This window comes from Pinus tabuliformis, chromosome X (assembly GCF_031772625.1).
Source record: "Pinus tabuliformis cultivar Carrire ecotype Pingquan chromosome X, CPIR1, whole genome shotgun sequence".
Taxonomy (NCBI): domain Eukaryota; kingdom Viridiplantae; phylum Streptophyta; class Pinopsida; order Pinales; family Pinaceae; genus Pinus; species Pinus tabuliformis.
This window is the reverse complement of record NC_142308.1, coordinates 1,231,376,230-1,231,388,841: the sequence shown is the minus strand read 5'-3', so window position 1 is coordinate 1,231,388,841 and position 12,612 is coordinate 1,231,376,230.

Genomic DNA, 12,612 nt, shown 5'->3' with positions numbered 1-12,612 from the left:
GATAACCACTTCTACTATGCTTAACCCCAGACATGAGTGAACACCCCCAAACTACAAGGCTTTTAACCACCAATTACTCACAGTTTTAAAGAAAATGTGATGATGGAGAACAGTGATCACACCAGCAGATGCACAGGACCCTGTGATGGCCAGCTGCAACCAGTTAAAACATCTGTAAATCTGCTTTCTAATACACAGACAGGATGATAGCTCTCTGGCATTAAAACAACAAAAACCTGTAAACAAATTCAATGATACATGCTAAATCCTAACACAGAGGTGGGATGACAACCCCTCTAATGCTAAACATTAACAGCACATGAATAAATGAAAAACAGGCACAGCTTGGAACAAGAAGAAGAAGTGGGCAGTGAGTAATTAAGAGTAAAAGAAGCTTGCATTAGCTAGAAATGAAGACCAGAAGCTGCAGGTTACACAGTAGTTACAGTCTCTAGAAGTTGAAGCTTACAACAAAATAACACTCATCAACCAGATTCCATCATTTTTCTCGGTATATATAGAATTTGTTTACAAAAATTCTATGCTAGCGTATGCATGGAGGGGTCATAACTGGCCACCAACCGCATTTACAATTAGATATGGGTCTCTGATAAAGTTTGATTGTTTTTAATGAACAAAATGGTTCTTTCTGTACTTTGATGTCCTTCCTGTACAGGTGAAATATTATCTGCATGACTTTCAATAACTACTGCAGTCATTGAACTACTCGAGGATCATTCTTCTCATCCTTGGCCATGCTGTCTCTTTAACTGTGGTTGCTGAGAATTCAATGCACAGTGTACCGAATGATCTATTCCTTCTTCATGCGCACAAAACAGGCCAACAACACAACAAAATACATCAAAAATGGACGAAGAGCCGAGGAAGAACGCTGGCCGTTGGATGGCAAAATGGACGGCCTAGATCTGATGGCACGAGGCGATGGAAGACACAGAGGCGAAAGGATCAATAGCAGCTGTTGGATCACGAAAACGAATGGTGCAGATTGGATCAGAGGGTGCTATTGTGGAAGATGGGTGGAGACAGATTTGGGCCGTCAGATCGCAGCGGGAAAGATCAGACGGCTATTAGGAGCGGGAGCTGCGCACAAGTTAATGAGCGGGGGACCGTACTGGAAGGGCGATAAGCGGTATCCCCACACCACTCTGCGGGCAAAGGCGGTATCTAGGAGCGGCAGTGCGATCCTGTTAAATTGTGACGCATGGCAGACACTACGGCGGGGAAAACCACTTTCCCGCGGGCTAACGGACGAGCAGGTTCCAGTGGCAGGAGAAGCTTATGGCATTGGATCAACGGGCAGAGGATCGGACGGTGGAGAATTAAAACATGTGCTTTGGGCGGTGTGATAGGTGAAAAGACCCTGCGGGTTATGATTTTATTATATGTGCACGGTTATATCAATAATATCATATGGACTTATGGATTTAACAATGCACCCGGGGGCCAAGGGAAATAAAATTATAATGGGGTTTATAAGGATAATAGAGAAAAATGGCAATAATGCGGTTAAGGGAGAGTAGGGAAAATGAAAGGGAAGGAGGAAATGAAGGTGGCGGGAGTTATAAGGGTAAAGCAAATGGAAGGGGAAAGATTGAATGAACTGTTGCAAGTCTCCTTTTTTGCAAAAAACACATGGTAATAGTGTCTTTGACCCGGAAAAAACCAATTATGTAGCAGAGCTAACACTGGCTCCTTCTGGGGATGACATCCTCCCTGTGAGGTCTCAAGAACTTGCAGACCAATGCCTTTCCAGCTGCAAACAAATTAACCAAAATTCCTAGTGTTCCATTGGGCATGGAGTCTACTGCATCTGTAGTAAAACTGATAAAAACACAATATTTACAACTATTAAGGCCAAATAGCTTAAACAACATAAACTTTCAAAAACTGCCTATTAACTGGGCCATCAAAAACTGTCTCTCCTCCCATACTTTTTAGTATGAAGGTGTTGTTCCCTTGAACATGTGAAATGATGAAAGGCCCTGTCCAAAAAGCATCACATTTCCCATGGTTGCCTTTCTTTTCCTTTAGTGCATCCCACTTCAAAACCAAGTCACCAACTTGAAAATTATTTGTTTTTGCCTTCTTATCAAAGGCTTCCTTGATCTTTCTCTGATGTGCTGCATCCTTTTCAACCAACTGTTCTCTAATTTGATGTATTTCTGCTAAATCAGTGATTCTCTTTGCCATATCTTCTTCCTCATCCTGCTCTGTTTGAAGGAATTTTGCCTCAGGGAGAGTTAGCTGAATTGGAAATACAGCATCAGTGCCATATACTAGCTTGAAAGGAGAATTCCCTGTGGACTTTTTAATGGTCACTCTGTCAACCCACAGTGCATACTTGAGCTTTGAATCGTAATTCTTTTTATTGTCCTCTAACAGTTTTTTAATTATCCTGATTAGACTTTTATTAGAGGATTCTGCTAGACCATTTCCTTGAGGATAATATGAGGTGGAATGAACTAGTTTAATACCCATTGAATCACACATTTCCACCAATTCTTTTGCCCTGAAAGCTACTACATTATCTGTTATTAATTTATTTGGAAAATCTGCTGAAGATATTCTCTGTCAACAACTTCATGACCACATTATGATCAACCTTCCTTGTAGGGACTGCTTCAATCCACTTAGTGAAATAGTCAGTGGCTACTAATATCCATTTATGCTGGCCACTGGAATGAGGATTGATTTCACCAATGAAATCCAAACCCCACTACTGAAAAGGTCCTTTTTCTTGAATTGGTTTTAGGGGCAGGGATTTCAACTGCTGTTTTCCTTCAAATCTTTGGCACCTGTCACAAGATTTAACAAAAGAAAACACATCAGAAAATAAAGTGGGCCAATAGTACCCAGCTCTGAGAATTTTATGGGCTGTAGTTTTCCAATAATGGTGCCCTCCACACATGCTGTTATGAAACTGCTGCATAACCTCTTTTGACTGTTCTTTGTCCAGACACCTTAAAAATACTCCAGATGGATCCCTCCAATAGAGCAGATTTTCCATAATGCAAAATTTTGCTGCTCTAAGTTTCAAAGTTCTGGCTTGACTTTGAGTAAATCCTGAAGGGATCTCTAGCTTCAGCAAGAAATTAATTATTTTAGCATACTAGTTACATGAAGCTAGATTTTCGGCCACCAGCTATTTTTTCTCTATTTCAGCTGTTTTTTTCCTCTTCTTCTGCCTGACCATTTTCTACCATTGTGCATAGGAAATAAATATCTAAAGACCTGCAATTTTCTTTAGCTAATAATTTGGCAAGACCCTGACCTCTGACTAACTTAGTGGGCTTCAACTCTATGTTAAATTCTATCATCTTTGCAATCCATTTTTCCCTTCTTCCATCAACATCAGGTTGTGTCAAGACATCTTTTATTGCAGCAGAAGGCACATATGCAACTATTTTGGAATGCAAGATATAAATTCTGAAAGCCTTTAAGGATTTAATAAGAGCATATGCCTATTTTTCTATAATATCATACCTTAGTTCAACATCCCTCAAGTTCTTGCTGAAAAATGCTACTGGATGTTCTGAACCTTCTTCATCTTGCTGCAATAAAACTGCTGCAATGGTGTCTTCAGAGGCAAATGAAAACACATGAAACTCCTTGCTGTAATTTGGACTTATTAATGTGGGAGCTTCCATTATAGCTTTTTTGATGGAATCAAATGATTTTCTTGCTGTTTCAGTCCATCTTACCTCTGATCCTTTTCTCAACATGGAGGTAATATGCTTCACTAATTCAGCAAAATTTGGTATAAACCTCCTGACAAAATTTATTTTGCCCAAAAAAGACTGAATATCCTTCTTTGATCTAGGGACAAACAAAGTCTGAATTTCTTTGACTCTTTCTGGGTCAATCTGAACACCTGCAGCAGACACAACATGTCCTAACAGTGTGCCTTCTTCTAAAGAAAATTGAGATTTTTTGGGATTGACTGATGTTCCAAACCTTCTGCACTTCAAAAACACTCTTTTCAAATGCTGCAAATGATTTTGATGGCTGTTGGAGTAAACTGTTATATCATCAAGGTAGATAAGCACAAATTTGTCCTTCTCTCCCACAAATGCTATGTCCATAGCTCTCTGAAAGGTGGCTCTAGCATTCATCAATCCAAATGGCATTTTGGCATACATAAAAGTGCCCCAAGGAGTAGTAAATGTAGTCTTTTCTTGGTCATCTGGGTGCACAACAATCTGATTAAAGCCTGAAAATCCATCTAAGAAAGACATTACTTTGGCACCTGAGACCTTTTGCAACAAGTGCTCCATCTTTGGCAGAGGATAGTTGTCTTTCTTGGAGTATTTATTTAAATTTTGGAAATCAACACACAGTCTGATTTCTCCACTCTTGTTCCTCACCACCACTAGATTGGCTACCCATTTTGAATACCTGAGAGGGACTATGATCTTGGCAGCCAGCTATTTTTTAATTTCTTTTTCAATTAAAGGAAGGAGCATATGATTTATTGGTATCAGCTTTTGTTTGAAAGGAATAGTGTCTTTTTCCAGAGGGATTTTATGCCGAATTATATCCTTATCATAAGTTTTCAGGTCACTATACTCCCAGGAAAACACATAAGCAAATTGCCTCATTAAATTGCAGTATTCAGCACTTTGATCAGTAGACAAATGAGTGGAAAAATTCACATACCTAGGCTGACCTGGACTTCCTATATCATGCTTACAGACTGTAGATTGGTCTTCTTTTTGGGCAGCTTTGTAAGGCACATCATTCTGGTCAAACAGTCTTTTAAGAGGAATTAGGCCCTTAGGAATATGATTACTAGGAAGCTGGACAATGTTGTCTTTACCAATTTTATTTCTAAGTTGGGATTGGGGATTTTCTAACAAAGCTTCATTCTCTTGGTCAATTTGCAATTCATAAAACTCATCAATGACTTGAAGGAACCTATTTATCTCATCATCATCAAAAACTTTCCAATGGTGGACATTATCAGGCAAGGAAGGTCTATACTTCATTTGGACTTCATAAACTAGTTTGGGAGGCATGGGAGGTATAAACAGACTAGCAGGAACAACAAGGGAATCAGCAAGCTGATTATAACCTCTAGGAATATACGAAATACAGAAATAATCAAAGGCATCCCTGCTTCTCCATACCTCATCTCTGTATGCTTTCAACCTTGGGTGCTTTGCTTGAAATGTTTTATTGACTTGCTGAATAATCAAATCAGCATCTCCAAACACTTTCAGATTCTTGATTCCTCTGTAGTTTGTTGCATTAAGACCGAACAACAAAGCCTCATACTCTGCTATATTGTTTGTGACTTGAAACACCAGCTTAAAAGACAGTTGAATGCTTTATTTCTTTGGAGATACTAGCACCACCCCTGCTCCTGCAGTCTCCCTGGAACATGCTCCATCAAATAATATCCCCCAAACCTGACTTCCTTGCTTTTCTTCGGCCTGAACTATTGGTTTCCTAAGCTGCATTGAGGCCTTCTGAGATTCTTCTATTTGGAGAATACATGCTCCAAAATCAGCGTCCACTGCATATATAGGATGATTTGTAGGATTCTTCTCATCACTAATGATGTATGCCAGCTGTGCTTCTTTGTACAATGTCCTGCTTTCTCCTCCAAACATTGGGACTATTGCATAAGAAAGGTCATTCTGTAAGGTCCCGCCTAGTCTCTTAATCCACCCTCTGGACAGCATCATGCCAAACTTAGGAGGGACATCTGCTACCACAATATCCATCATCATACTCTTCATGGGCAGCTGAGTTAAGGTAATGGCAAGATCTTTAATCAATCCAAGACATTTCACCTTCCTTGAATCAAAAGAAAATAAGTCATGATAGGGTCTGGTGGTATCAAGACCTAACTCTTCCATGACAGTTTTAGGCATTAAATTGTGGCTTGCCCCTGTGTCTAGCAGGAAATTGTGGAGGATTTTGTCATGAATGGTCAATGAGACATAGAAATATGGAGAACTATTATCAGCAGGTTCAATCATTGGGCTGAGCACAATAGCAGGCTTGTCATCTTGCAAATTAACAGAGTCAGTGGAGGTTTGTTTGGTTTCTAGCTCAAGGGCTTCAAGGATAGGATTTATAAATACTTCACTCTTCACCAACTCAACCAGAGGCACATATATTTTCAATTTTTGAACTTCTGACTCAAAGCTGAAAGAAGAAGATGACTTATCAGAACTTTTTACCTCTTTAACTGGAGCTTTGAGGATGACTGGATCAGCTACTGGTCTTCTCTACCCGCTATTCTGTGGTTCTGTTTGGACAGTAACTCTTTGGGCAGGATCCTCCTTGACCTTCTTTGCATTCGACCTCAGGTTATATCTCTGCTGCTGTTCAGCTTGTAGGACAGTTTCTCTATCCCATTCTTGACTGTCTTGTTCCTGTAACAAAGACTCTTCATAAGCGGCCAAAGTAAAAAATGCGGCGCTGCCTTTATCTTCTATGCAGTGAATTTCATCCTCATCTTCTTCAAATTGTTCCTCCTCCATGACTACATTTTGGAAGGGAGCTTTGACCTTTAGTTCTTCTTTTGTTTCTTCACACTTTTTCATAATTTGTAATTGCTCATTTTCTCTTCTAAATGGAATAGGGTTTCTTGGAGCAAATGTATTCTGCTGCCTTGCTTTCCCTGAATTCTGCTCAACCTTTAGCTTAGAAATTTCAGCAGCCAATGACTCTATCATCTTGGTCATTTTATCTAATTTAGGCTCTGAAGATGATGCAGAAGAAGTAGAAGCCTGATTTCTCTGTCTCCTCCTGTCAGCTTGACTTTTGAGCTTTTCTACTGCCATAATATTGGACTCTACTTCTAGTGTTGCATCCTGCATGTCTGCTAGAGTAGCACACCTCCTTTCTCTCAATAACAAGCAGAAATCAGAGTCAAAAGCATTGGCATAAGTGAGTTTGGCAGATGTAGGAGTAGGCTTTACCTCAGCTGGTATCTTACTGTACATACGATTGAATCTTTTATTAAAATCAGGTATTGATTCCCCATTTTCCCTCTTTAGATTACCAAACTCAATATGGTAATACAACAAGTCCTTTTTATCTCTCCATTTCTTCAAAAATGCATCATCTAATGCTTCAATATCTATTATAGATATTTGGGGTAATTCTCTAAACCACTTCCTAGCCTCTCCATCAAGGCTCTGGACAAAAACTCTCACCCACACATCATTTTCACTTATATCTAAATTATCAACATAACTGTAAAAAGCTTCAAGGTCTTCTTCTACTTTCACTCCTTCTATTCCAGTGAATTTAGGCATATACTTTTGATATTCTCCCACAGGCATAGGATTTAAAGGAACAGGCAATACCAATGGTCCATATCTGGCAGCTACAATTCTTTCTATCCTCGTAGGTGCTTGCTGTCCTACCATGATTGGAATATTTGGAAGAATACTAGCAGTTTGAATGGTAGGGAGTAATGTGATGGATGACAGAGAAAAAGGGATGTTTTGGATTGAATGGGAATCTTTCTTCGGACTGAGATTCAAAGGGGAACTAAGTGCACAAGGGGCTGAACTAATCTCTAAAGACTTTTCCTTATTAACAGTGCTGTGCTCTAAATCTTCCAACTGTAAATCTTCAGCAACAACTTTATCTTTTAGAGATGCATAAGACTTCTTAGGCTTACCTGATCTTGATGCCCCTTTCTTTGAAGCTTTCTTCAATTTAACAGTCCTCTCAGGTTTAGGCAGTGGTTCAGCTGGTAATTTCTGAGGATTTCTTCGAGTATGTCTCACAAACTGAGCCAGAACTTTGATATGGAGTCACCAAATGATGGTCTTCCTCCAATGGAGTCGCCAGATAGATGATTACAACTAGAAACTGTGTTCAAACCTTGTCTATCATCAAAGCTTGAAGCTGTGTCATTCTCCCAGGGAAGCTGAGATTCAATTCTCCTCTCCTCAGCAACGGTGCCAATTAATGTTATCACCCCAAGAAACTCTCCTAGGTTGTATCTCAAAGATGCTCGGGAACATTACAAACTCAACAAAATGTTGGATAAATGGTGGATGAATGAAAGAAATGCTGGATATTCAAGCCAGATAACCACTTCTACTATGCTTAACCCCAGACATGAGTGAACACCCCCAGACTACAAGGATTTTAACCACCAATTACTCACAGTTTTAAAGAAAATGTGATGATGGAGAACACTGATCACACTAGCAGATGCATAGGACCCTGTGATGGCCAGCTGCAACCAATTAAAATGTCTGTAAATCTGTTTTCTAATACATAGACAGGATGACAGCTCTCTGGCATTAAAACAACAAAAACCTGCAAACAAATTTAATTATACATGCTAAATCCTAACACAGAGGTGGGATGACAGCCCCTCTAATGCTAAACATTAACAACACATGAATTAATGCAAAACAGGCACAACCTGGAACAAGAAAAAGAAGTGGCAGTGAGCAATTAACAGCAAAAGAAGCTTGCATTAGCTAGAAATGAAGACCAGAAGCTACAGGTTACACAGTAGTTACAGTCTCCAGAAGTTGAAGCTTACAACAAAATAACACTCATCAACCAGATTCCATCATTTTTCTCGGTATATATAGAATTTGTTTACAGAAAATCTCTGCTAGCCTATGCGTGGAGGGGTCATAATTGGCCACCAACCACATTTACAATTAGATATGGGTCTGTGATACAGTTTGATTGTTTTTAATGAACAAAATGTCTCTTTCTGTACTTTGATTTCCTTCCTGTACAGGTGAAATATTATCTGCATGACTTTCAATAACTGCTGCAGTCATTGAACTGCTCAAGGATCATTCTTCTCGTCCTTGGCCGTGCCATCTCTTTAACTGTGGTTGCTGAGAATTCAATGCATAGTGTACCGGATGATCTCTTCCTTCTTCATGCACAAAAAACAGGCCAACAACACAGCAAAATACATCAAAAATGGACGAAGAGTCGAGGAAGAACGCTGGCCATTGGATTGCAAAATGGACGGCCTAGATTTGATGGCGGGAGGCAATGGAAGACACAGAGGTGCAATGATCAATAGCAGCCGTCGGATCACGAAAACGAATGGTGCAGATTAGATCGGAGGGCCGTCAGATCGCAGTGGAAAAGATCGGACGACTATCGGGAGTGGGAGCTGCGCACTGGTAAACGAGCGGGGGACCATACCAGAAGGGCGGTAAGCGGTCTCCCCGCACCGCTCTGCGGGCAAAGGCGGTATTCGGGAGCGGCAGTGCGATCCTGTTAAATTGTGACGTGTGGCAGACACTACAGTGGGGAAAACCACTTTCCCGCGAGCTAACGGACGAGTGGGTTCCAGCGGTGGGAGAAGCGTATGGTGTTGGATCAACGGGCGGAGGATCGGACAGTGGAGAATTAAAACATGTGCTTTGGGCGATGTGACAGGTGAAAAGACCCTGCAGGTTATGATTTTATTATATGCGTGCGGTTATATCAATAATATCATATGTACTTATGGATTTAACGATGCGCCCGGGAGCCAAGGGAAATAGAATTATAACGGGGTTTATAAGGATAATAGAGAAAAATGGCAATAACGGGGTTAAGGGAGAGTAGGGAAAATGAAAGGGAAGGAGGAAATGAAGGTGGCGGGAGCTATAAGGGTAAAGTAAATGGAAGGGGAAAGATTGAATGAACTGCTGTAAGCCTCCTTCTTTGCAAAAAACACATGGTAATAGTGTCTTTGACCCGGAAAAAACCAAATTATGTAGCAGAGCTAACATGGAAATTTTTAGTAACAATTTGATGCATTGAGTCCAATCGGTCCTCACTTTTTCTTAGGCAAGATAATTGTAGTTTATCCATAACTAAACTTATGCAATTAGTCTAGACAACTTCCTTTTCTTTCTTTTTTCATAGCATGATAATCTCCTTCTTCAATCTCTTCCACCTCATACAAGTTTCTCTAGAGACAACATGAAATAGTTGAAATAGCTAAATATCCAATACATATTTTGGATCATATGCTAGTTGAGTCGGTTTAATTTATTGTGTTAAGGGAAAATGCCCCTTCATTTTCATTGATTTATAATTGTGTATTTTCTTATGTGTTATTATGTTATATTTTAAAATATACATATTTCAAATTTTGTTCATTTTATAAGTTTAAAACCATAACAAATACATATCATCGTGCAATAAAAAAACATGGGAAGTATACTTTTTACTCAATTTGCATAGGATACAATGTATTGCCTTTGGGTAACTAATATCATATTGGGAAAAATATCCTTTGAATGTAGAACTTTATACGGGTAAGAAACACTCTCCTTTGAAGGGTATTTGTCATTGCATTAATTCAAATACATAATTTTTCAATATACTTAAAACAAAATATGATCTCTCAAAAATGTTTCTTATATCCATAAGACATAGATTAAATTCAAATAGAAAATTAAGTCATAAATGAAGGAAAATGAGTATTAATTAGAAATGGAAAGTTATTATTATGTATAGATACCATAATGATACTAATGATTTGGAATTTAGGACATTATCAACCCATTTTTAGAACTATCAAGGATTTACGTGGCATAAAATTTGGCTGCCAAGTTTTCTCTTTATGGAGCAAACATTTTATGTTTCATGAAAACATGAAGTACATATTATGACCTAGTGATATAGGCTTATATGTCATTGGGAAAGGTAGATATAACCTGGAATGTCAACCTTTTTAAAATATAAGAGGACATGTTTCCTCTTGTTCATATAAAAATCAGAACCTAAAAATTGTGCTACGTAGGCCAATGACAAACTAAGAATTACAAACAAAAGATATTGGTAACGGAAATTTTTATTTTTTAGATCTAGTCCAACATTATTATTTGAGCGGAGAGTCTTCAAAGGGCTTTGATGAGGATAATATTTTCAAATATGATGATACACTTACATGATTATCTAATTTATCTGTGATTTTATTTCTAGTTCTTCTGATGTGGGTTGGGATGATCATCAAAATGGAAGGAGAAATGATACCCATATGAATAGTATTTCATGTATAAAAATACAAGACATTCTTCTAGTTTAGGTGAATTCTAGGATTCATTTGATTATGTTTATAACAAGTTGAGAATCTCCCACCTCATAAGTTTGGTCTGGCCTTGAGTCTAGGAAATAAATATTACGTCTTGAAAGGCTTTCAATTTTACTACATTATTATATACCACAAAACATATATAAATGTAGATATGATATTATCCATGAAGATATGCCCATATCCCACCTTGCTTTGGTTACCTTGCAAGCGCCACAAAAAAATGAGCTTTAGAAAATTAAGGGGAGGAGGGATCTAAGAGGAGGGAATGGAAATTGTAGCAGAGAAGAGAAGGGGGAAATATTAATTCCCCATTATTCCCCATTAATGGTTCACCTACACATTCTTTAAGTCCCATAACTGACATCCTACACTCCCCCCACCAAATAACAAGAATTAATACATCATAAATAATAAAACAATTTTAGTTGTTTAATCAAAGTAAAAGAGTCATGAGAGGACCAAAATTAATTTATAAGGCTATAATCAAGCTTAATCAAGCTTAATCATAAATCAATCATTTAGCATGATATACCATAGAATACTATCGTATCCATGTGAGTTATGGGTATCTAGATAGCATACACATACCTTGTATATATACTAATAACACCAACAAGAAATTACCAAGCAATCAATCTTTTAGTAGGTAGGATAATAACTAATCATAACATAAAATAGTTGGGGAGTGGGTGTTACAAATGGGTCCATTAATTTTATCATATATATCTTATATATTATTAATATTTGGCTATTACTTAGTAAATGAACTATTGTTCATTTCATTTTTCAAAAAATGTTTTCCCTCACTCACCAATGTATTAAAAGTGTTAAGGGAGGTTGGTGATACATTGTCAATCCCCATAAATTTACCCCCTTTCTTGGTCTTCAAATGGAGCACAATACTCATCCAGAATATTATTCTTTTATATTCTTCCTTTTTCATTCCGACATGACATTATGCCCGTGTAGATGAACCCAGTAATTCAAATTGCATGGGGATCATTGGTGCTACGCAGATGTATGTTGCTTTTCCAATAGTATCCGGCACAGATGGAGTTATGCCACAGACTTATTATATAGTACCTTGTATTAACGAGTAGGTGTTACTTATTAGATAAAACCAAGTGGATAGTAACTGGAAACTAAAATACCAACTAGTAACCTTAAGGGAATTAACAAGATTTTGTTTTGAGAGCTCTATGAACTCTTTTGTAAGAGAATTTACCAATTGAACTAATCCTTATTGCTACTAGCTCTTAACTAAACCTTTGACACTTTATTATAAAAAACATTGAAATAAAAAACATGTAAAATTAATGGTTGATATATTCCAATTTATCAAATAACTTAACAATCAAAATATCAATTAGTTAATATGGGAAAATTTTGTCAATGGCATGAGGACAACTATTATTGAAGTAGCTTAGTTCTATGGTGTGCATGGAAATGTTTTTATACCTCAATGCATTTTGTTTTTACATGTAGTCCAATAGGTTCATTTCTTGAGAAACATATCAAGCACTAACATTTATTAATGACTTCTAAATATA